At 44.7% G+C, this 23,173-nt stretch overlaps 1 protein-coding gene across 2 annotated transcripts in view; it reads right to left on the minus strand.

The window, feature by feature from the left end:
* Positions 1 to 23,173, minus strand: part of FAM180A (family with sequence similarity 180 member A) — a 37,097-nt gene that overhangs the window by 5,848 nt on the left and 8,076 nt on the right. The window lies entirely within an intron of this gene.

Below are 23,173 nucleotides of genomic sequence, written 5' to 3' on the forward strand. Positions count from 1 at the left end.
TTTCCAGGGGAAAACAAAATCTATTATAACCATGTATATTTTCCAGACTAATCACTACTTACAATTCAAAGTTAGAGGGGGATAGAAAATAGATTGAAATTCTGGACAGATCGATTTCTATAGAATCACTTGTCTCTGTAATAGTGCCTTATATCTATAACTATCTCCCAGGCACTATACAAATTATGTATATATAGACATCATTTATCCCCCACGGAAATGCAACTGCTATTTAACAGTGACACTGTACAACAGCTTTTGATAAAGGAAGTGAAGGATGATAGTGCCAGCTGAAAGTGCATAGGGAGAATTTAGGTGGGTGGATTATTACATTGGAATCTAGCTAAGAATGATCAATACCTTTATTTTACAACTCATCCAGAAGACATCACTTCCATGAGCAAGGCCCTCTCGATGTTAGGAAATTGGCACAGTGCTGACCTAAAGGCATGGCTACACTTGCAGATGTAGAGCGCTGTGAGTTAAACTCGCCTTTGTCAAGCGCAGTAGGGAAAAGCGCTGCTGTCTGTCCACACTGACAGCTGCAAGCACACTGGAGTGACCAAATTTGTGGCACTTGAAGCGACATTGGGAACGGTGCATTATGGGCAGCTATCCCAGAGTGACTGCAAAGTGCTTTTCAAATGGGATGGTGTGGGGTGGAGTGTGACAGGGAATGTGTTGTGTGTATGTGGGGGGGGGGCGAGAGAGTGGGTTTTTGGGGTGCTGAGAGTGTGTCAGCATGCTGTCCTGTAAAGTTCAGACCCCCCCTCCCCGCCTCTCTCTCATTCACTCAAAGCAAACAGTAAATGTTTGTTTTTTCTTGGATCTGATAAGCAGCCGGGTTCTCCAAAAGGGAGCTTTGAAAGGGCATTTCCACATTCCTGCAGCCGATTTCACAACAGTGACAAGAGTGGCTACTTGACTTAAGGGGATTGTGAGACGTTTCCGGAGGCTGATTGCAGCACAGTAATGCAACAGCTCGTTCACACTGGTGCCGTGGTGCTCCAGCAGGGGGCGCAGCAAACGTTATTCCACTCGCCAAGGTGGAGTACAGCAGGGCCGTAGCTGTGGAGTCAGAGTGATCTACGTGCCTTGCCAGTGTGGACAGGGAGTGAGCTAGGGTGCCCGGGGCTGCTTTATTGCACTATAACTCGCAAGTGTAGCTAAGGCCTAAGGTATGTCTACACTTTGAACTGAGGGTGTAATTCTCAGCTTGGGGAGACATACTCACGCTAGCTCTGATCTAGCGAGCACACTGAAAATAGAGTGTAGCTGCAGGGGTGGGAGCAGCAGGAGGGACTAGCTGCCCTGAGAGTGTGTATGTATATAGGGTGGCTAGCCCCTCTCACCTCTTGTGTCACGGTGGCTACATTCTATCTTTAAGCATGCTAGCTTGATCAGAGCTAGCATGGGTATATCTCCTCAAGCTGGAATTTTCACCCCCAGTTTGACGTGTAGACACATCCTTAGAAAAGTGCCTCTTACTGAATTACTAGCTGCACTTCCTGATGTTTTCCTATCCAATAACTGACCAGGATGACATTGCTTAGTAGGCTGTGAGATTTGATGGGGCCAAGGCCTGAACATGATACATTCAAGCCTCTTGTTTGCAAATGTATTTAGAGAATACAAACCCCTCTATACGGGCCAGGTTTGCATGAACTCTCTGAACTGTTCACCTGGCCCCAAATACAGATATTAAACCTTTGCTATATTTCTTAGAAATTTTTTTCTATCTTCATAAACTTTGTGTTCCTTTTTTGCATTTTTATTTTTTCTTGCTCAGCATTTTAATTCAATCCCTAACCACCCTCATCTTCCAACACACCCACACCCACACACACACACGCACGCACACACATACACACACTTTAAATTCTCTTAACCCCAGTGATTTACATTTCCTTCAGGGTTTGTGTATGTATTTACAGAAAGCGATTTCTGATTTCATTACTCAGTGTTTATGAGCTTGTAAATTTAGCACAAACATCAAGATGGGGAAAGATTTGCAGCCAGCCAGTCACAAGAAAGTCTGAATTTAATTATTATAAACTCATCTAGAAACTTTTCTGCTGACTTGACTTCCTCCTACACTTACAGCTTTGACATGAGTTACCTGTGCAATATCAAAGAATAGCACAGGACCATTTGTATGACTTACCATCTCTTTTCCAGTTTTTGCCCCAAAGGAGTTTCCTGTAGTATTACTAGGTATTTATATCATAGTTATATGTATCATTTTATGATGATGATGCAGCTGATTCACATCATCCACAAAAATTGTGATGGTCTGAAGGAAGGGGATTTCTGATCAATGCTGTCATATAATGCCTGATCCAAGAATCATCTAGTCAATGGAGACATTCTTATTGACTCTCCCCCCGGCCCTCCCAATTTCTATTATAGTGCCCAGAGACTACAGCCAAGATCTGGGCCCAGTTGTGCACGGCCCTATGAAAAACATAATAAGAGATAGTCCCTATCCTGAAAAACCTACAATTTAAATAGACAAGACAGACAAAGAGGTAGGGGATATGACAGACCAACATAAGAGATTCCCAGATCACTTTTCAACAGTGTGTCTTGGCCAACATTCCCCTTCTCACCAAATGCAGGCTCTCAGGGTATCGGTGTGGGTGTGCGCATGCATGGTCTTAGATATTAGAGATGGATGTGCTTTATTTGGTCACCCAGTCCATCCCGCACAAGACTGTTTCATACAGAACATTTCCTAGTGCTTTATCTCATCTACTTCTAAAAAGACACAAGAGATGGAATTGCCACTACTTCCCTCTGAGAACTATCCCACAAACTTTGATGAAGGCTGCTTCTGCATTAGCCTACTTGGTAACTGCACTGCCAACTTGTAACTCATGGTGGGTCACCGTTGCTTAGATATTTACATATACCACCAAGAGTTAAGCTTGCAATAGTTTCTTTTTTAGTCAGAGACTTTTATATTCAAAATGTTTTCTTAAAGACTGTTTTCTTATTTCTAAAGTAGCCACGCTGGAGGGTCCTGTATTTCATTAGTATTGTGACAAGTATTTTTCTCCCTTTTCCAAAATTCCATTTAGGTTCACTTAAGAACTGGCCCGAAATGACAGATACTTTGTTCCTCTTTCAAGTCCAGACTGCTGCTTGCCTTGTTTTCATCCCAGTAGTGACTTGAACACAAAATAAGTATTGAGCAAATCACACAGATACAAAAATCATTCTTTTACTACCATTGTGAATCTTATACATTTATTTCCCTTTCCTTCAGACAAGAAATCATACAAAACCCTATGAATGACACCAGTGAGCACTATGCCAATGTATGTTTATTGCAGGGAGAACATAATGCTGTTTCCAGTTTTTCAGGGCTGCAAAATAAGAATCTAATCCAAATGGGATCATGACTCAGTGGTAGTTTTTCCCATTCACTTCAATAGGCTTTGGATTATAAAACCCATGGACATTGACCCAATGGGAGTCATTCTTGTGACCTCAGTGGGTTCTGGATCAGACCCTATCTCTCCGATATGGTGAAACAAGAAGGAAATATTTTATAGATAGCTGTAATAGACAGACATTATCCAAGAGCAGACTGGTTTCTGAAGTTTCCTCTCATACCAACTAATATAGAGAAATGTTATGTTGTTTTTAATCTCAGCGTGATAATGTGCTTGAAACCAATGCATTTTATAAAGTCTCTTTTGGCAGTGCTGTCGTGTCCTTCCCCAAGACACACATGGAAAAGCAGGAAGATCTTTTACACTCTGAAGAGTCTCATTTGTTCACTTCACTAAAAAGTAAATAATAAGAAAAAAACATGAAGTGCCAAAATCAGCCCTTATTTGTGATAGCCTCTGCTGGAGTAGAAAAGTCTCTAGGGTGGAAATTTATGGCCATGGGAGGTTACCACAAACTCAGTCTCTCAGAGGGGCTATAGTGAGCCAGTGAGCACTTTGACAACTGCCACAGTAGGGAGTACCCAACAGAAACAGAACTGTTTTCCCAGTCATAAACCCAAAGAAGGCCAGAAAGAGAAACACCACATGCTCTCCTTGGAGGTAATTCTCCATTAGAGCGCAGTGTGTTTTGTTGTTACAGGAGAAGGATGTCTGCAACATCATAAATCAATTTGAATAGAACTGGCCCAAAGTTGTGACAACCTTCCATGCCTCTCTGTTCTCCCGCTCTAACTCAGTGAAGAGGTAACAGTTCTGCCTAAATCCTTGCTGGAATGCTCCAAGGAGATAAAATTCCAGGCAGCACTTTAGCATTAGAGTTTGGATAGCTAAAGCAGCTTTCCTACTGCCATTGTCCTAAAGCTGTAACTCTCTACATGTTTCTCAAGGAGGTTTCCTTAGTGCTAACAGCTGAAGCTAAATCAGGACTACTTCTAAAGTCACTCCAGACTCCTGGTGATGAAGAGGGGTGGCTTATGCAAAATATATGTCTGCTTAGCCTTAAGACACCCCACATTCCATGCACACACCTGAGCTAGAGTATTATCTCTGATTGTCCATGCATGTCCCCATGTGGTCCCAATGGCAACAATGGACTACCCTAATTTCCCTCCTTAGTCCCCACTAGGAAAGCTGTACTTTGGCTCTACCTCTTGGCCTCCTTGCACCTGTAGCATGGATTGCCAGAGCCTCACAAAAAGATGTGGCCAGCAGTGGCCAAAAGAGAGTACACAGAGGTGGGTAGAGCTGGTCAGGGTTTGGGCGGAAGCTGGATGGAGCCCTCAGGAGTTAATTATCAGTCCTTCAAAATCTAGGGCCAGCCCTGGTACTGGGAAAGGGCATGCCTGGTCACAGGTGCCTGATGAGATCTTCCATGTTTTATTGTTTGCTTGAAGTTGTGGCTTTTTGCCGTTTCTGGCTGTCACACAGTGTACAGGGCCATAAATAGAGGGCCATATCCTGGGCCTTGTTCTGTCTGCTTACTGCTCTGGTAATGCAAGACATGTGGAAAGCCGACTTTGCTGGGTATTTAGGAATTTCCCTGGGATCGTGGAATTTCCAGGTGGCACAGAGTGTAGCTCTCTCTACATCAACCCTCCACCAACCCCAGTGCAGGGGGTGTGCCAGGGCACAGCCTTAGCACTGCTGCTGCAGCTGTGGGTCACCAACAGCCAGAATGGCTCCTTGGGAGCTGTTGCTCCTGGGTGCATATTCTGGCACCTAGGATCTGGGGAAAAGGGGCACAAAAGTAGCTTAGAGACACCTTTGCCCTCCTCCCCTTGTGTTCCGTGCTGACTGCAGCTCAGCCAATCCTGAGGACTGAGCTGAGAGAGGTTATTTTATTTCCTAGAACAGACTTTCATTGTAAATCAGCATCTTTTTAATTTCAGGTAATCCCAAGCACTTGACAAAGCAAATGAATTGGATACTGGCAGTGCAGTGACGATGCAGGCAAATGCATTAGACATCATGCACCCAGTAATAGCTCACAAAGAGCCTGGGATAATAGAACCTATTTGCTTGAGACGATTGCAGGGCCGTTCACTGAAGATATTCTCTAGCTTCTTCAGAAGGGCCATTGGGCAGACACCGGAGAAGTTCACAAGAGAATTTCCTTTAGCCGCTCCTCTGAGGTATGTCTAGCAGTTCATCTCACAATTCCCACCCCACTAGTACACTACAGTATTGACATTAGGGATGAGCAGAAATTTTGCTGTGAGACTCAAACTCAGGACATGCTGCTTAAGGCTTTTATCTGACTGTCATCTTTGAATATGCCTGCCTTTGGGGGTTTTGAGTCAGACCCATAATATTTGATGTTTGAAAGTATTATTCTTTTGTTAGAGGAATAGTCATTGTAGTCCTTTTGTTTAGATATTCCATTAATAGAATAACACCTGATCAGTCAGACTTGGCTCCAGGATTATTGCCACCTCAAGTTAACTGTGAAATATCTGCACCCCACAGCCCTGCAACTGCTCAATCAAGAGTCACTAGATGTTTTGCATCCCTGGGCAACTACCTAGTGTACACCTGTGGCTGAGCTTGCCCTATGCCTGGTGGCAGAAGGGTTGCCTCTTGCTGGGTAGAGTGGTATTGGCCCATGAGGGATGTTCAGCAGGCAATGAAGGAAGTAATGAAATCCACCAAGATCATGGTGACTGGATCTGTATTAATAAGAGATGAGCAGACTTGTTTGCAATATTCCCATCCTTCCTTACTTCTTGGCCAGCACTTCCATTGACCCCAGAAGGATGCATGTTCCCACAGGGTGTTTGGAAAGTGCATGCAGAACACATGCAATTGGCTGTCAGGCCAGGACCTGAACTTTGCCTGACCGGCATTGCCAGTGGCAGCTCTACCCATTTCGCTGCCCCAAGCACGGCGGCACGCTGCGGGGGACGCTCTGCCGGTCGCTGGTCCCATGGTTCCAGTGGACCTCCTGCAGATGTGCCTGCAGAGGGTCTGCTGGTCCTGCAGCTCCGGTGGACTTCCCGCAGGCGTGCCTGCGGATGCTCCACTGAAGCTGTGGGACCAGCGGACCCTCTGCAGGGACACCTGCGAGAGGTCCACCGGAGCTGCCTGCCGCCCTCCCGGCAACCGGCAGAGCGCCCCCCGCGGCATGCCGCCCCAAGCACACGCTTGGCGTGCTGGAGCCTGGAGCCACTCCTGGGCATTGCAATGGAGTGTGGTCAAGCATAGCTTCTTTTTAGTTCTTGCCATTTTGCATTCTCTATCAAAAATCCCAGGTTAAAAATGATTTAATACTAACCCATCATCAAGAGACGTGGGGAGAGAAACTGCTGGAGGAGGGATAGAAATAAGGGAAAGAAAGAAAAGATCATTTGGATTGAACCATAAAGATAAGAAAATGCAGTTTTCCAAAGACCAGTTTCTGCAGCTCTGACATGGAACTGCACTAACTCCAGGGGCAGCTCTAGGCACCAGCAAAACAAGCACCTGCTTGGGGCAGCCCATTTGCAGGGGCGGCAGGGGAGCTGAGAACCAACAGGGGGCTCTGGGAGCTGTAGTTAATTGGTTAGCTCCCTGGCTATAGAGCCAGCCCTGGAGCAGGTAAAGAACTACATTTCCCAGCATTCCCTTGGCCACTACCAACAGGAAAAGAAGGAGGGGGACCTCATGCAGCAGCATGCTGTGAGTGCTGTGAATGGTAGGGAGACCATATTTTAACATTAAAAAACCAGGACACTCCAGGGGGAGGGAAGCCCCACCCTGCCACCATCCACTCCCTCTGACTGCCCCCCACAGAAACCCCAACCCATCCAACCCGCCACCGCTCCCTGTCCACCCTCTCCCGAGACCCCTGCCCCTAACTGCCCCTTGGGACCCCAGCCCCTATCTAAGCACCGCTGGTCCTTGTCCCCGGATTGCCCCCTCCTGAGACCCCCTCCAACTTCCCCCCAGGACTCCACCCCCTACCTGTCCCCTGACAAACCCCTGGGACTCCCATGCCTATCCAACTGCTGCCTGTCCCCTGACTGCCCCCGAACCCCTGACCCATCCACCCCCGCTCCCTGCCCCTTGACTGCCCCTGGAACCTCCTACCCCTTCTCCAACCCCCCAACCCCCTTACCGTGCCACTTAGACCAGTGTGTCTGGCTCTGCACAGCACCAGACATGCTGCTGCATACATGCTGCCGTGCTCCCCCGTGGAGCCCACAGCCTCCCCCCCCCCCCGCACCGGCCTGCCCGGGTTGAACACCTCAAAATTCAGGAGTGCTCAAGCTCAGTTTGGGCAGCTGTTACTTCATTTCTCCCAAATCCAATATACTGATCCACTGTGACTTGCTGTAGAAAAAGTAGGATAAAATTAAGCAAGAAATGCTTCCCAGTGGTTATTAGGACTGGAATGCTATTTTCAACAGCCATTGCCTGTTTTGTTTGTTTGTTTGTTTGTTTGTTTAAAAGGAAGACAGTGATATTGCATTGGCAAATTCCCCATAGAAAGAGAGTGGAACAGAAGAATAATAAAGGCACCTCAACTTTTTCTCATTTATGGAGGACAGTCTTATAATATGCATCCAGATATCCTCCAATCACACAAGCTGAAAATTGTTCCACTTTACTGCAGCTCTGTAACCATATGGGAACCAATCCTGTCTGTGTTCTGTGCACATCCAAAATTCCTGCTGAATGACCCGCCCTGGGAGCGAGTTACCAGTGACCCAAGGCTGCGGCGGAAGGAGGGTGCGGGGAGGGGAGAGCCCAGGGCTGGGGCGGCAGGAGGTGTGTGTGTGGGGGGCACTGGTGGGGGAGGAAGCCCAGCGCTGGGGCGGCAGGGTGTGGGGGAGGGGGGGAGAGCCCAGGGCTGGGGCAGCAGGCGGGTATGGGGGTGGAGGCCAGGGCTGGGACGGGGGGCAGCCAAAAATTTTTTTGCTTGGGGCGGCAGAAAACCTAGAGACGGCCCTGACTAACTCACACAAGTAAGTCCATCAATGACAAGTGCTACACAAACACCTGTAGAAACTGGCCTTCAAGCAGTAAAGCCTCCATTTTGGGGGTATGAAGTCTCCATCCCCTATGAAGGAAAACAATAACTGCAAAAACAAAAACAAACCTAAATCAGTAATTAAAAAAAACCAAAAGCAAATAGAATCTGTTGATCTAGCTTTCTATATCCATGCCCACCACCTTAGACTCAGCTCCCAAGAGTTAAAAGCACAATTTTTTTTCTGCTCTGTTGACTAGAGGCAGGCCTAGAAGTTTGTTATTTTTTATTAATTATTAATTTATTATTATTATTATTTTAAATAAGATCCAAAAATGAAGCTGCCATATTGAAAGTCTGATTTTGTAGGTTAGAACACAGGAAATACATCCACCATGGGAATGCATGAGAAAAGCAGGCAACTTTCTATGCTGTTTTAAGATAAATTCTATTTTTAAAGTTGTTTAAAATGAACTATATAATTCTTTAGTTATCTAAGTAAATACTATGGTTTCAGATTACCTTTAATTTGTGTATCATGATCAAAGAAGAGCCCATTTGCTAAAAGCTGTCTCCTAGCCCAGGTGTTCCTTCCCATTCTATCATCTTAGGCCTCAATGTGATGTGTTATTGACTGCAAAGAAGATGATCAGAAGATGTGCAGTGTAGAGCAATGTCAGTGTAGAACAGGTTGGAGAGGCAAATCCTTTCCTGTGTGCTAGTGATAACATCGTAGGGCCTATCCCTTGGGGAGATTTAAAGGCCTTTTCCATCTGTAGTTTAAATAGAGAGGTATTTCTGGAGATTTTGTTTATATAGCTAAATAAAGTATTCACCTGTATCTGTTCCGGGTGAAATGTTTTGAGCAGGAAAAAGCACACTGATGTGAGACAGCTAGAATGCACCTGGAGAAATGTTCACTCACCTAGAAACTATATCAGGTCACTCTTGTTCACCTGAGAGAGTCCCAGACACCTCCCAGCATGGAAGAATATCCTGTGTCATTCATTCCTCCCCTAGTTATAAAGAGAGGAGTACCCTACTGAAATCTTTTGTGCCCATATATGAGATGGGCCTGTCAAAAGAAGGCTTGTACAGTAGTGAAGTCACGGTGCCTTAGTAAAATTGAAGAGCAGGAAGTCAGTAGAAAGAAACTAAAAGTGAAGGAAAGAAGTGCAGGTCTGCATGTGGAATATATTATTATAGTATTACTAAGAAGTTGGGGCCTTACTTTGCTAGGCACTGTGCAAATACATAGTAAGAGACAGTCTCTGCCACAAAAAATGTACAGTCTAAATAGGGAAAAAGGAAATATTATCCCCGTTTCACAGATAGGGAACTAGCAGAGAGATCTAGTCACACAAGGAATCTCTAACAGAAAATGGTGGATGCAATTCCCACTCTATGTCCAAGTCCTATGCCTTGACTTCTGGACAATCTTTCCTCTCCATCCTTATTGGGTAGTTCTGGCCAGTAGCAGCCATAAGGTCATCCAAAAAAAAGAACTTGAAATCTCTTTGCACAGATGAATACATACGGAACTGTACAGTGATGTGATCTATTTTCGTTTCTTGCAGCAAGGAGCAGAGAGGGAGGGAGGGAGGAAGATAGCGCAGCTGGATGTTGGTGCTCCTGGGGATGTTACATGCGGGACTTAGTAGGAAGCTCAGCACAAACAAAACAAGGAGGAGGAACGTTCAAACAAACAAGGGAATGGGAACAAAGGAAATGAAGAAAACCATACCAACAAAGCCACTGACCCCTACCAGCTCTGAAAAGCAGTATCATTCTGTCCCTTTGCTCACTGGAAAGGGCAGGTCCTTAGAAAAAGTTTTTCAAGCCTAGACCCTTTTACCTTAGCAATTGCAAGCGGCAGACCTCTAGGTCAGAGAGCAGTTAGTTCAAGCCTTATGCCAACAACAATTGGGTTCATATCAACTGCAGCACTTGAGGGCTGTTGTGAACTGTTCGTAGGTGACATATAAGATTGTAAGGAAGGATCTAACTTACACGCTTAGTTATATACGGTCATTCATGCAGACTTCCTCACTCTGCCGGTGGGTAAGGGAGACAGTAGCTGTGCAACAGTCTCTGATTCACTGACACAGTTGGTGCACTGGCAGAGTTGCTCTGGATGAAAGACTTCCAGTGCAGGTATGGTAAAACTCAGGCTGTGATGCAATATTATGGTTATTCCAGGACACAAGACACCTAATGGGGTTGAAGGGGAATGCCCAGCCTGGAAAAGTTACACCCTGGAATACGCATGGTTCCATGCCTTTTGATGTAACAGTTACCACACAGCAGGGCCGGTTCCAGGCACCAGTGAAGGAAGCAGTGCCTGGGGCGGCCAACAGAAATGGGCAGCAGTGCATCCGTTGTTGGGGCGGCATGTCTGAATCGGCAGCGGCAGCACTTCGGCGGCAGCTCAATTGGCCTGATCCAGATTGGCGGTAATTCGGCAGCAAGTCGTTCACTCGCTGTCTTAGTCCTTGGCGGCACTTCGGCGGCAGCTCAATCGGGTTCTTTTTTTTTTTTCCCCACCACTTGGAGCGGCAAAAAGGCTGGAGCCGGCACTGCACACAGACTTCCTTGTGCATTGTGCCACTGAAAACTGTTACTGCTCCTTCTGCTCCCTGTATTGCTGGGTAAAACGTTTCCATTCAAAGTTATCTGAATTTTCAACTAATTTATTTCTGCTGTGTTTCTCTCTTTTTGTTATTTCCCTTAACTATTCCAAAAACACGCTTCGATAGCGTGTGTGCATGCACGTGCACGTACACACACACACACACACACACACACACACAAGCTCATTTAAATTGTAAATGTTCAAAAATTAGTCAAAAGTCAATTCTGAATTGCATAACTAAGCAGGCAACAATTTGGATTTTGAGTCACAAACTGCAATGTTGCATTCAAATATTCCATTTTAAATTTGCACTATTGTTGGTTAGTTCCATCAGACAGCCAATCAGGGGACAGAAACAATAAAACAATAATTAGGTAACTACCTAACACAACATTGATTTCAAAAGTTTCCAGTGAAATCAAACACAATTGTTTTGAACAACAAGGATGATTTACCATTGGAACAAACTACCAAGTGAAGTAGCCAATTCTCCATCTCTTGATGGCTTCAGATCAAGACTGGATGCCTTTCAGGAAGAGAAGCGTTAGCCAAACAGAAGTATTGGGCTCAGTACAAGGGCAGCTGGGTGAAATTCTATGGCTGTGATATACAGGAGGTCAGACTAGATGATCTAATAGTCCCGTATGGCCTTTAAATCTATGAATTTACCACAGACAATCTGCAGACTAAGAGCTAGATGCTATTACTCACACTGAGTAGTACCTTAATCTATGAGATGTCTCACTGAGATCACCAAGCTATTATTTAATGTAAGAAAGAATAGCAGAACCTGGCTCCAAGAATTATTTGCCAAAGAAATTAGTTTCTTAGAAATAATTTCATGTCATGAATAAATTAAGAAATATAACAATTTACCCAAAAACTATTTGGGAACAGAAATAGAGGCAAAATTCTTTTAATAAATAGTTTATTATGAAGTACTCACACATTACTAGATCCACAGATGGGGTAAGCTGATCTCCAATAATATCAGTTATCAATACACACAGGTCAAAGCTGGCGAGGGATTTCCTTTACGTTGCTGATTTTTTTCTCTGATTAGGAAGGACCAGAGTTGTTTCCCTCTCCCTCCCACAGCACCCTACAAATTTAAATAAATTTGTAGAATGAGAAAACATTAATCTCTCTTTTCTCTCTCCTGCTTTAGGATTTTATTTGTGCTTCAGAAATAGGAAGAATACAGCTGCCTTTCCAGATGTTAGCTGATCTCCATATGTCTGTGCATCTGCTGCTAGTTTTCTTAATGACATAAAGATGTGCTAGATGGGGAAAGTGTAGAAACCAGCCTTGTCCACTGAGCAAGTTGCAGGGGACTATAGGATCCTTTCACTGAGGAAATGAATTGTCCCTGGAAACAGAGTCTTTCCAAAGCATCATGTATTTCCCAAGAGTGGGAGGAGAAGACTGATGTGGATGTGTTTTATGAACTGGAATTGCACAGCTATTTTGCTGCTCAGAAAAATCTGAAGAGTAAGAACCACCTAAAAGTCCTTAACTCAGAGCCAGGGGTGTGAGGTGTGGCACATTTGAAATAAAAATCAGAAGAAGAGAGTTCATTCTATCAAATTTTCATCATAACTTTGCAAATGTCTGGCATGAAAGTGACGTTGATGGGATAACAGATGATGACTGCAAAGATATGTAAAATCTCAAACACACTTCGAAGTGTATGCATGTTATAGCACACCAGTGGAATTTCATCAGCATTTTGGGTATTGCCAAAAATGTACTAAAAGCTTGAAAGTTGGATTTGAAATGTATTATTTATAACACAGAGGCCTCAGCCAAGATCAGGGACCCATGTGCCAGAGGCTGTGCATGCAAATAGATAGTCCCCACCCCAAACCTCTTACAACCTAAATAGACATGACAGACAAAGAAGGGGAAGAAACGATAAAATATGTAAGCAGAAGGGGAACTGAAACACAGTGAGATAGAGTCTGGTTTCCAAACTTTTTTCTTAGGTGACCAACAACTGCATTTATCTTTTTTGCAATCCTCCCAACGTTCAGATTCATGTGGGTTGGCCCAAAATCATCTGCCAGCATCCTTCTCCACCTCTGCCTGCTCCTCATCCCACTGAGGGGGCACTGACCCCACCCTCAGCAGTGCCCTCCACCACCCCAGCCCTGGGCTCTCCCCCTAGACTGCACCCTCCTGGTCTCCCAGCCCTGGGTAACTGGTAACTTGCTCCTAGGGCGGGTCACTCAGCAGGAATTTTGGATGTGCACAGAACACAGACAGGATTGGTTCCCATATGGTTACAGAACTGCAGTAAAGTGGAACAATTTTCAGCGTGTGTGATTGGAGGATAACTGGATGCATATTATAAGACTGTGCTACATAAATGAGGAAAAATTGAGGTGCCTTTATTATTCTTTTGTTCCAATGGGGATTTTGCCAATGCAATATCACTGTCTTCCTTTCAAACAAATAAAACTAAAGGCAATGGCTGTTGAAAATTGCAATTCCAGTCCTAAAAACAACTGGGAAGCATTTCTTGCTCAATTTTATCCTACTTTTTCTACAGCAATCTACAGTAGATCAGTATATTTGATTTGAGAGAAATGAAATAACAGCTGTCCGAATTGAGCCTGAGCACTCCTGAATTCTGAGGTGTTCAAATCTGGACGGCAGGTGCTAGATTCCCTTTCTGAATATTAGCTAAATCTGGAAAGCAAAAGTCAATTTCTGCTTCCATGGCTCAGAAGTGGAAATCCTCCTAAGTACCTGGTACTCTATCTAAAGCTACCCAGGCCCAGAGCCTCCCCTCCATTAATTTTCATTGTAAATTCTAGTGGCTTCAGATAGAGAGGGGCACTGTCCATTTAGTCCACCCAATTCCTTCTTTGGGGGCTGCAAGGTGAGATCACGCCAGTATCCCTAATCCAGTCTGGGGAAGTCTTCCAAAGGGGGTATCTGGGGCAAAGCCTTCTACTCCTTGGGCACACTTATTCCCCATTCACAGTGCCACCCCTTTCGACTCACACCAAGCTGCAGCATGGCTTAGCTACCTCACTCCCTACCCCTCCCTTTCCTGTTGATAGCTGCCAAGGGACTGCTGGGAAATGTAGTTCTTTCCCTGCTCCAGGGCTGGCTCTATAGGCAGGGAGCTAGGCAAGGAACTACAGCTCCCAGGGTCCCATGGATTCTCAGCTCCCATGCTGGATCCCCAGCTGCTCCATGGCTCTGTTTCTGCAGGGTTGTGAGAGGGGAGGAAGTGAGTTTAAAAAAAAAAAGCCCAAATGCCTCCCCCTGCATATGTGCTGCCCCAAGCACCTGCTTGTTTTGCTGGTGCCTAGAGCCGGCCCTGGTGCCTGGTTGCAATGTCTGGAGCTGGGAGTCAGCCCCACAGGACAGAACTTGCCATTGCGGGCTGAGTGCTGGGCAGGCTGGCTTTCCAGTCCCCCTGACCCCAGGTCCTGCCCTCTGCACTGGGCATGCAATCCATCTAGAACCCTTCCCATGACACTCTGTTTGGAAAACACTGGACCAAGTGGCATGCTTAAGGTCACACAGAAAGACTGTGAGAGAGTCAGGAACTGAATCCCTCTCTCCTGCGTCTCAGCAGAGTGCCTTACCCACAAGACTGTCCTTTCTCCACAATAAATTTCACACTGCTCTGAAGTTGGAATATTCAGATATTTCTGGTTTCATATCTCAATGAGTGAAAGCTGAAGTTGGAAGTAAGACTAGGCTTGCTATTAGGATTTCAAGTGCAGAAAGCCAAGCCAACTCAAGGTGCATTGCTAAAGCCAGCTAGACATTCTGGGATGGATCCTCAGATGAACTAAACTGGCATCACCTCATTAAAGTCAGCATTGGTGAAGTTTACGTAAAGGCACTGCACTACAAATCGCATCGTGTTGTGCCATATATGGAGTAAAGCAAGGTCACCCAAAGAACCCTGGCATCCAAGGGGCCATCTCTGGAGCACAGAGAGGAGGAGATGAAGTTTATGTTCGCTAAGTGTTGTGCTCAATAATATAACCAGAACTTCTCTCAATTATCCATATATGGGGCCAATCCTGAAGCTGCTGAGCACCTGCTGCTCCCATTGAAACAAATGAAAACTGTAGGGTCTCAACACCTCCAGTCCCTGACTTCACTCTGCAGGTGCCATCTCACATTCTCTGAGCCTGAGTGGATTTTGTGGCATTTGTTGATGTGTATTCAATTCAGCGATAGGCATCTCCTTTCTCCAGTCACTCCTCCCTTGGAGTTTGTTGACCTGAACTTGAAAAATGGATTTTGGCTTCCAGGAAAATGACCCAAGTAAATATTTAGGCCAAAATGATAATGGCATGATGTCATAAAATTAGGAAGACCAAATTCAGTAGACTGCTCCTTCCATGTGAGGCAGAGTCTGGGGTGTTACGGATTGAGTGCAGCCATGATATACACCCACCCTCTAGGGGTTATTAGAGCTGGGGAAGTTGTACAATGGCTGAAGAAAGCCTTGAATAAAATAGCCTGGATTTAAAAGAACATATTGTTCCTCTTCAAGGAGAAAAAACTTTGATTAATGTTATTTATCCTTTCATTAATGATAATTGCCTAGAACGTTCCAGCTGAAATGTTCTTCCTTAGAGGATTGTTTTTCCATCATCTCATATGTTCACTAGATTGTTTACATAGGGCTGCTCATGAACACTGGATTATTACTTAGATTGTACACCGTTTGGAGCAGGGACCGTCATTTTGTTCTGTGTTTGTACAGCGCCTAGCACAAGGGGGGTCTGATCTGTGACTGGGGCTTCCAGGCACTACCACAATGCAAATAAAGAAATAAAATAACAGTGGACACTGTTTTGTTATTCTTGAGCTGCTCATGAGCACCAGACTATGCACACTGCTTTAATACTGCATGTCTATATAAGGAGAGTGAGCAGTGCATACCAGTTTATCAGTGAGAGGTTGCTCAGATGGCGATTTGTAGTTTTCTGGATTATTTTTATCATTTGTATTTAGAAAATGATCCTTGAAGTATCATTGCACAAAATGCACTGCATTTTGCAAAAAGATTTTAAAAAATGCAAATAGCTTTTTCCAACCAAGATGAAGTTAGAAGAGCTAACACAACTCTTTTCTAATTAGAAAAGACCAAAATAATTAGGAAGACCAAAAAAAAAGAATTTGAAGAACAGCTGGCCAAAAACTCCAAAAGAAATAGCAAAAAAAAAAATGTTAAATACGTCAGAAGCAGAAAGCCTGCTAAACAGCCAGTAGGGCCACTGGACAATCAACATGCTAAAGGAGCACTAAAAGACAATAAGGCCATTACAGAGAAACTAAATGAAGTCTTTGCATTGGTCCTCACTGTTGAGAATGTGAGGGAGATTCCCAAACCTGAGCCATTCTTTTTGGGTGACAGATCTGAGGAACTGTCCCAAATTGAGGTGTCAATAGAGGAGGTTTTGGAAAAAATTGATAAACTAAACAGTAATGTCTCCAGGACCTGATGGTATTCACCCAAGAGTTCTGAAGGCACTCAAGTGTGAAATTGCAGGACTACTAACTGTCATCTGTAACCTATCATTTAAATCAGCTTCTGTACCAAATGACTGGAGGATAGCTAATGTGATGCCAATATTTTAAAAGGGCTCCAGAGGTAACCCTGGCAACTACAGGCCAGTAAGCCTCACTTCAGTACCGGGCAAATTGGTTGAAACTATTATTAAGAACAAAATTGTCAGACACATAGATGAACATAATTTGTTGGGAAATAGTCAACCTGGTTTTTGTAAAGGGAAATCATGCCTCACCAATCTACTAGAATTATTTGAGGGGATCAACAAGTATGTGGACAAAGGAGATCCAGTGGATATAGTGTATTTAGATGTTCAGAAAGCCTTTGACAAGGTCCCTCACCAAAGGCTCTTAAGCAAGATGAGCAGTCATGGGATAAGAGGGAAGGTTCTCTCATGGATTGGTAACTGGTTAAAAGATAGGAAACAAAGGGTAGGAATAAATGATCAGTTTTCAGAATGGAGACAGGTAAATAGTGGTGTCCCCCAGAGATCTGTACTGGGCCCAGTCCTATTTAACATATTCATAAACAATCTGAAAAAAGGGGTAAACAGTGAGGTGGCAAAATTTGTAGATGATACAAAACTACTCAATATTCAATATCTTCATTAACGATCTGGAGGATGGTGTGGACTGCACCCTTAGCAAGTTTGCAGATGACACTAAACTGGGAGGAGTGGTTGATACGCTGGAGGGTAGAGATAGGATACAGAGGGACCTAGACAAATTAGAGGATTGGGCCAAAAGAAATATGATGCGGTTCAACAAGGACAAGTGCAGAGTCCTGCACTTAGGACGGAAGAATCCCATGCACTGCTACAGACTAGGGACCGAATGGCTGGGCAGCAGTTCTGCAGAAAAGGACCTAGGGGTTACGGTGGATGAAAAGCTGAATATGAGTCAACAGTGTGCCCTTGTTGCCAAGAAGGCTAATGGCATTTTGGCTTGTATAAGTAGGGGCATTTCCAGCAGATCGAGGGATGTGATCATTCCCCTCTACTCAGCACTGGTGAGGCCTCATTTGTAGTACTGTGTCCAGTTTTGGGCCCCACACTACAAGAAGGATGTGGAGAAATTGGAGAGAGTCCAGTGGAGGGCAACAAAAATGATTAGGGGGCTGAAGCACATGACTTATGAGGAGAGGCTGAGGGAACTGGGATTGTTTAGTCTACAGAAGAGAAGAATGAGGGGGGATTTGATAGCTGCTTTCAGCTACCTGAAAGGGGGTTCCAAAGAGGATGGATCTAGACTGTTCTCAGTGGTAGAAGATGACAGAACAAGGAGTAATGGTCTCAAGTTGCAGAGGGGGAGGTTTAGGTTGGATATTAGGAACAACTTTTTCACTAGTAGGGTGGTGAAGCACTGGAATGGGTTACCTAGGGAGGTGGTGGAATCTCCTTCCTTAGAGGTTTTTAAGGTCAGGCTTGACAAAGCCCTGGCTGGGATGATTTAGTTGGGTTTGGTCCTGCTTTGAGCAGGGGGTTGGACTAGATGACCTCCTGAGGTCCCTTCCAACCCTGAGATTCTATGATTCTATGATACTCAAGATAGTTAAGTCTCAAGCAGACTGCGAAGAGCTACACAAGGTTCTCACAAAACTGGGTGACTGGACAACAAAATGGCAGATGAAATTTAATGTTGATAATGCATATTGGAAATGCACATTGGAAAACATAATCCTAACTATGCATACACAATGATGGGGGTCTAAATTACCTGTTACCACTCAAGAAAGAGATCTTGGAGTCACTGTGGATAGTTCTCTGAAATCATCCACTCAATGTGCAGCGGCAGTCAAAAAAGCGAACAGAATCTTGGGAATCATCAAGAAAGGGATAGATAATAAGACAGAAAATATCATATTGCCTCTATATAAATCCATAGTATGCCCACACCTTGAATACTATGTGCAGATGTGGTCACCCCATCTCAAAAAAGATATATTGGAATTGGAAAAGGTTCAGAAAAGGGAAGCAAAAATAATTAGGCGTATAGAATGACTTCCGTATGGGGAGAGATTAATAAAACAGGGACTTTTCAGCTTGGAAAAAAGGTGACTAAGGGGGGATATGATAGAGGTCTATAAAATCATGAGTGGTATAGAGAAAGTAAATAAGGAAGTGTTATTTATGTCTCTTCATAATACAAGAACAAGGAGCCACCAAATGAAATTAATAGGTAGCAGGTTTAAAACAAACACAAGAAAGTATTTTTTCACGCAACACACTGTCAATCTCTGGAACTCCTTGTCAGAAGGTGTTGTGAAGGCCAATACTGTAACGGGGTTGAAAAGGGAGCTAGATAGATTCATGGAGGATATGTCCATCAATTGCTATTAGCCAGGATGGGCAGGAATGGTGTCTGTTTGCCAGAAGCTGGGATTGGGTGACAGGGCATGGATCACTTGATGATAACCTGTCTGTTCATTCCCTTTGGGGCTCCTGCCATTGGCCACTGTCAGAGGACAGGATACTGGGCTTTGGTCTGACCCAGTATGGCCGTTCTTATGTTCTAACTCACTGGTAGGGCTGCAAAGGTACAATCAGCTGCATTGATTTGCAAAGACTTCAGTGGAGAGGCACTTGCTTGTGTGACAGACTCCATTTTCGCCAACACACTAATGACCTCTTAGCAACACTCACTTACAGTCTCGCCTCCCTGCATGGGAGATGCAACACCCTATGGCCTAACAAAGACAAGCAGCCTAGTCAACATGCCCTACTAACAACTGACACATTTTCCTATCTAGACCCTTAGTGCCAAATGCCACGATCCTCTCCTCAGAACTATTCCCTCCAACTACATTATGTGGGCTACTGAAGACAGCCTCATTCCACACACATCATACTTTGCTCAGGGTTCTGCAAAACCCAGCCTGGCCCTGTGCAGCTGAGATGGTTTTGAGCGGAGACAGGATAATGCATGAGTGAGAATGGACAGATAGATGAGAGAGAGAGCGGGGAGCAGTTTTCGTGTTAGATCATGCAGAAGTGAGCTTCAAACACTTCCAGGAAGTAGGTCTCTGTTGTTCATTGATCTTAGTGGGTTTTTGATGGAGGACATCTGACAGTTCTGCAGTTCACTCATCTAAACCAGGGGCATGGCCACCAAGCCTCCCTTTGACAGGGTGCAGCGTGCCCTCTGTTCCACATTGGGCTAGTTCTGCTGATCTGTATAGAAGCAGGGCCATGACATTATTAGACATTTCCTGCTCTCTCTTGATTTCCATAGTCCTTTTGCTACCTGAGCACAAGCACCATTTGTATCCAACCTCTCCACTGAGGCACTTGGGCAAAGAAAAATCTTGTGCCCTTGTCCTCTCCCCTTTCATTTCTGTGCAGACACAACTGAGCCTTAAACTTTCCAGTCCAAGAAGAGGCTATACTAACTCGGTCCCCTGTAACTCGTGGTTCTGTTTGTTTATAAACTTGGTAGGGAGAAAAAAAAATCCTTTGTGTTTTAATAATTACTGGACTTTCTGGCTCCCAGAACTTTCTGCCAACTTGGCATGCAGGTCTGGAGAAGCAGAAGTTCCTGCAATTACGAGAAATGTACGGTTCCAGTTATGGCATGATGTCCTAAACATTGATATTGCAATTTTTAAAAGTAGTGAGTAACTGGAAAAGGTGTTTGTCCAGTGCCAAACCATGGACAATAGCAATAAATAGTACAGTTACATGTATTAACATTAATTTTCTATTTTAGCTGGGTGTTAGAGCAGAGGTCGACAACCTTTCAGAAGTGGTGTGCCGGGTTTTCTTTTATTCGCTCTAATTTAAGGTTTCGCGTGCCAGTAATACATTTTAACATTTTTAGAAGGTCTCTTTCTATAAGTCTATAATATATAACTAAACTATTGTTGCATGTAAAGTAAATAAGGTTTTTAAAATGTGTAAGAAGCTTCATTTAAAATTAGATTAAAATGCAGAGCCCTCCGGACTGGTGGCCAGGACCCGGGCAGTGTGAGTGCCACTGAAAATCAGCTCACGTGCCGCCTTCGGCACATGTGCCATAGGTTGCCTACCCCTATGTTAGAGACACAAACAATACCCACAGGAATACAATATGCATTTCATGAATAAAAATTCAAGAAAACAACTATTTTTCTCCTCTCCAGAGACAGGAATAAACAAAGTTGTGCAACATCTACCAGGATGGCCAACACGAGGGAATGAACGGGGGACTTCCAGACCTAAAAGCAGATGTCAGTACATCTTAAGCTAAAGAAGCAGGCTCCCATGGGAAGGAACAGGGTGCAGCTGTAACAGACCAACATCCTCTGTGGGTTACAATTGCCATAACTATAAAGTAGTGTATGCTTTAATCTTTCCCACCATCCATACTTATCACATTCTTTGTTTCTCCTTCCATCTTCTACTTTTCCCTTCCCTTTTAGTTTCATGGATTATCCTCTGCCCTCTCACCTGCTCTGTTTTCTTTTTGCCTCCAGCCCTTCCTCAAGTATTTCTGTGTCTTTATCTTCTGCCTTTTCCCCAACTCCCCTTGCCCAGCCTGTCCATTTTATAGATAGGTATGTGGTTCCCCCTGTCTGGCTTATATAAGCACTGCCAGTTTGGAAAGACAATATCCATTTCCAAAACAATAGAGAAACCAGGACACTGGTCCATGCTATCCTGAAGCCCACAAAATAGACCAATCCACTCAAACCCCGGTCTCACCCTTGCAAGCAGATTTCCAGGTCAAAGTCAGTGAAGCTTTACAAGTTCATAGCTATGCAAATACTTTGTGTCATCATGTAATCCCATCATTCTACTCCTCATGTATCGTGAGGGTGCGGGCAATATATGTGCTACCACAGTGCAGCTTTGGGTATCTGGCCTGGAAATGCAACTTCCTGCCACTTGAACTCCCCAGGGAATCTAACCTGAGTCTCCAGCCGAGCAAGCATGCCCTGTCCCTTCAGCTTTTTCCTCACCCAGCTTTTTTTTTTTTTTTTTGGAAGCGGGGAGGGGAGGGAAACAGCCAACATGACTCCTCCAAGCGGAGATGCATGTGCAATGTTGAGTCACTGTGGCTGGTGACCTAATTCACTGTGGCTGGTGAGGAATTTCAAAACAATGAAAGGAACGAGAGCTGATCTCGAGGGAGTTGGTGAGCTGCCAACCGTAGCCAGCAAATTGGGCCGAGAAATGCCCCTGCATACGCTTTAATGAAAGAAAGAACCCTCTGTGGGAACGAAAGTGAGCAATGGTTGTTATTTTAGTCTACTTTTTTGAACAAGAAATTAGACTGATCCACAAATTTCAGACCCAGACCAAAACACTCCTAAAGTTTGTGTGTGTAGCTCCAGGGTTTTAGTGCAGGCCTGTCTCTAGCAGCGGTGTCCCATCTATGTATGCCAGGCTGATGGTTATTATCTGATTCATCTGCAACAGGCTTGCACTGAATGCTTAATCTGCTTTTTTTTTTTTAAGCAGCCTTTACCACCTGTCTGGAACAAAGGCTTCTCTGACTTAAATCTGGCTGCCCATGGCCCCGCTGTTTCAGGAGCCAGCAACATGCTGGGATGAGGTTTGGTATAGAGCTGCTATGCCAGTTCTACACCACTAGGAGATTTCCTGTGTAGGTAAAACTCTCCAAGGATTAAGTCCACTGGCTTTCCAATACTTTCTGATGCTGGGGTGATACAAAGCGGCCTGAATGGGGATCAGGATCTGGCCCCTTTTTAACCTTGTCTGGGCTTGCTCTACCCTACCTCAGGATCCCTCTAGTCCCTTGCCTGCTCCCTCTGCAATAGTCTCCTTTCGTTACAAACTCACATTCTCACCACTGCTGGTGCTAGAGCCTTCTCCTCTGAACCATCTGCCATGTGGGACAGCCTCCCTATAGTTCTTTACCTCATCAGCTCTCACTCCATTTTCAGAGCCCACCTGAAAATACATTCCCCACCTTCCCCAACCCATTATTTTTCTTTTCTATACTCACTCTCTCTCCTTTTGGTCATTTTTGATTTTAAATTTATTTATTCTTTATTTGATTCTGTAAGTCTATTATTTAAGTCGATTAAGTGTTTGTAGAGGCACTGTTTGTATGACATCGAATTTTAAAAATGTGCTCTTATGTAGCACTTTTCATCAGTATATTTCAAAGCACTTTTCAAAGGAGAAAAAGAATCAATATTCTAATTTTACAGATGGGAAAACTGAGCCACAGAGAGGTGAGGTGACTTGCCCAAAGTCACCCATCAGCCTGGTGGTAGAGCTGGGAGTAGAATCCAGGTTTCCTGAATCACAGTCCAATGTTCTAGCCACTAGCCCAGTGGTTCTAAAACCAGGGCTGCCGCTTGTTCAGGGAAAGCCCCTGGCGGGCTGGGTTGGTTTGTTTACCTGCTGTGTCCGCAAGTTTGGCCGATTGTGGCTCCCACTGGCCGTGGTTCGCTGCTCCAGGCCAATGAGGGCTGCGGGAAGGGCAGCCAGCACATCCCTCGGCCCGTGCCGCTTCCTGCAGCCCCCATTGGCCTGGAGCAGCAAACCATGGCCAGTGGGAGCCACGATCGGACGAACCTGTGGACGTGGCAGGTAAACAAACCGACCCAGCCCGCCAGGGGCTTTCTCTGAACAAGCG

Source organism: Mauremys reevesii, linkage group 1 (assembly GCF_016161935.1).
Source record: "Mauremys reevesii isolate NIE-2019 linkage group 1, ASM1616193v1, whole genome shotgun sequence".
NCBI lineage: Eukaryota > Metazoa > Chordata > Testudines > Geoemydidae > Mauremys > Mauremys reevesii.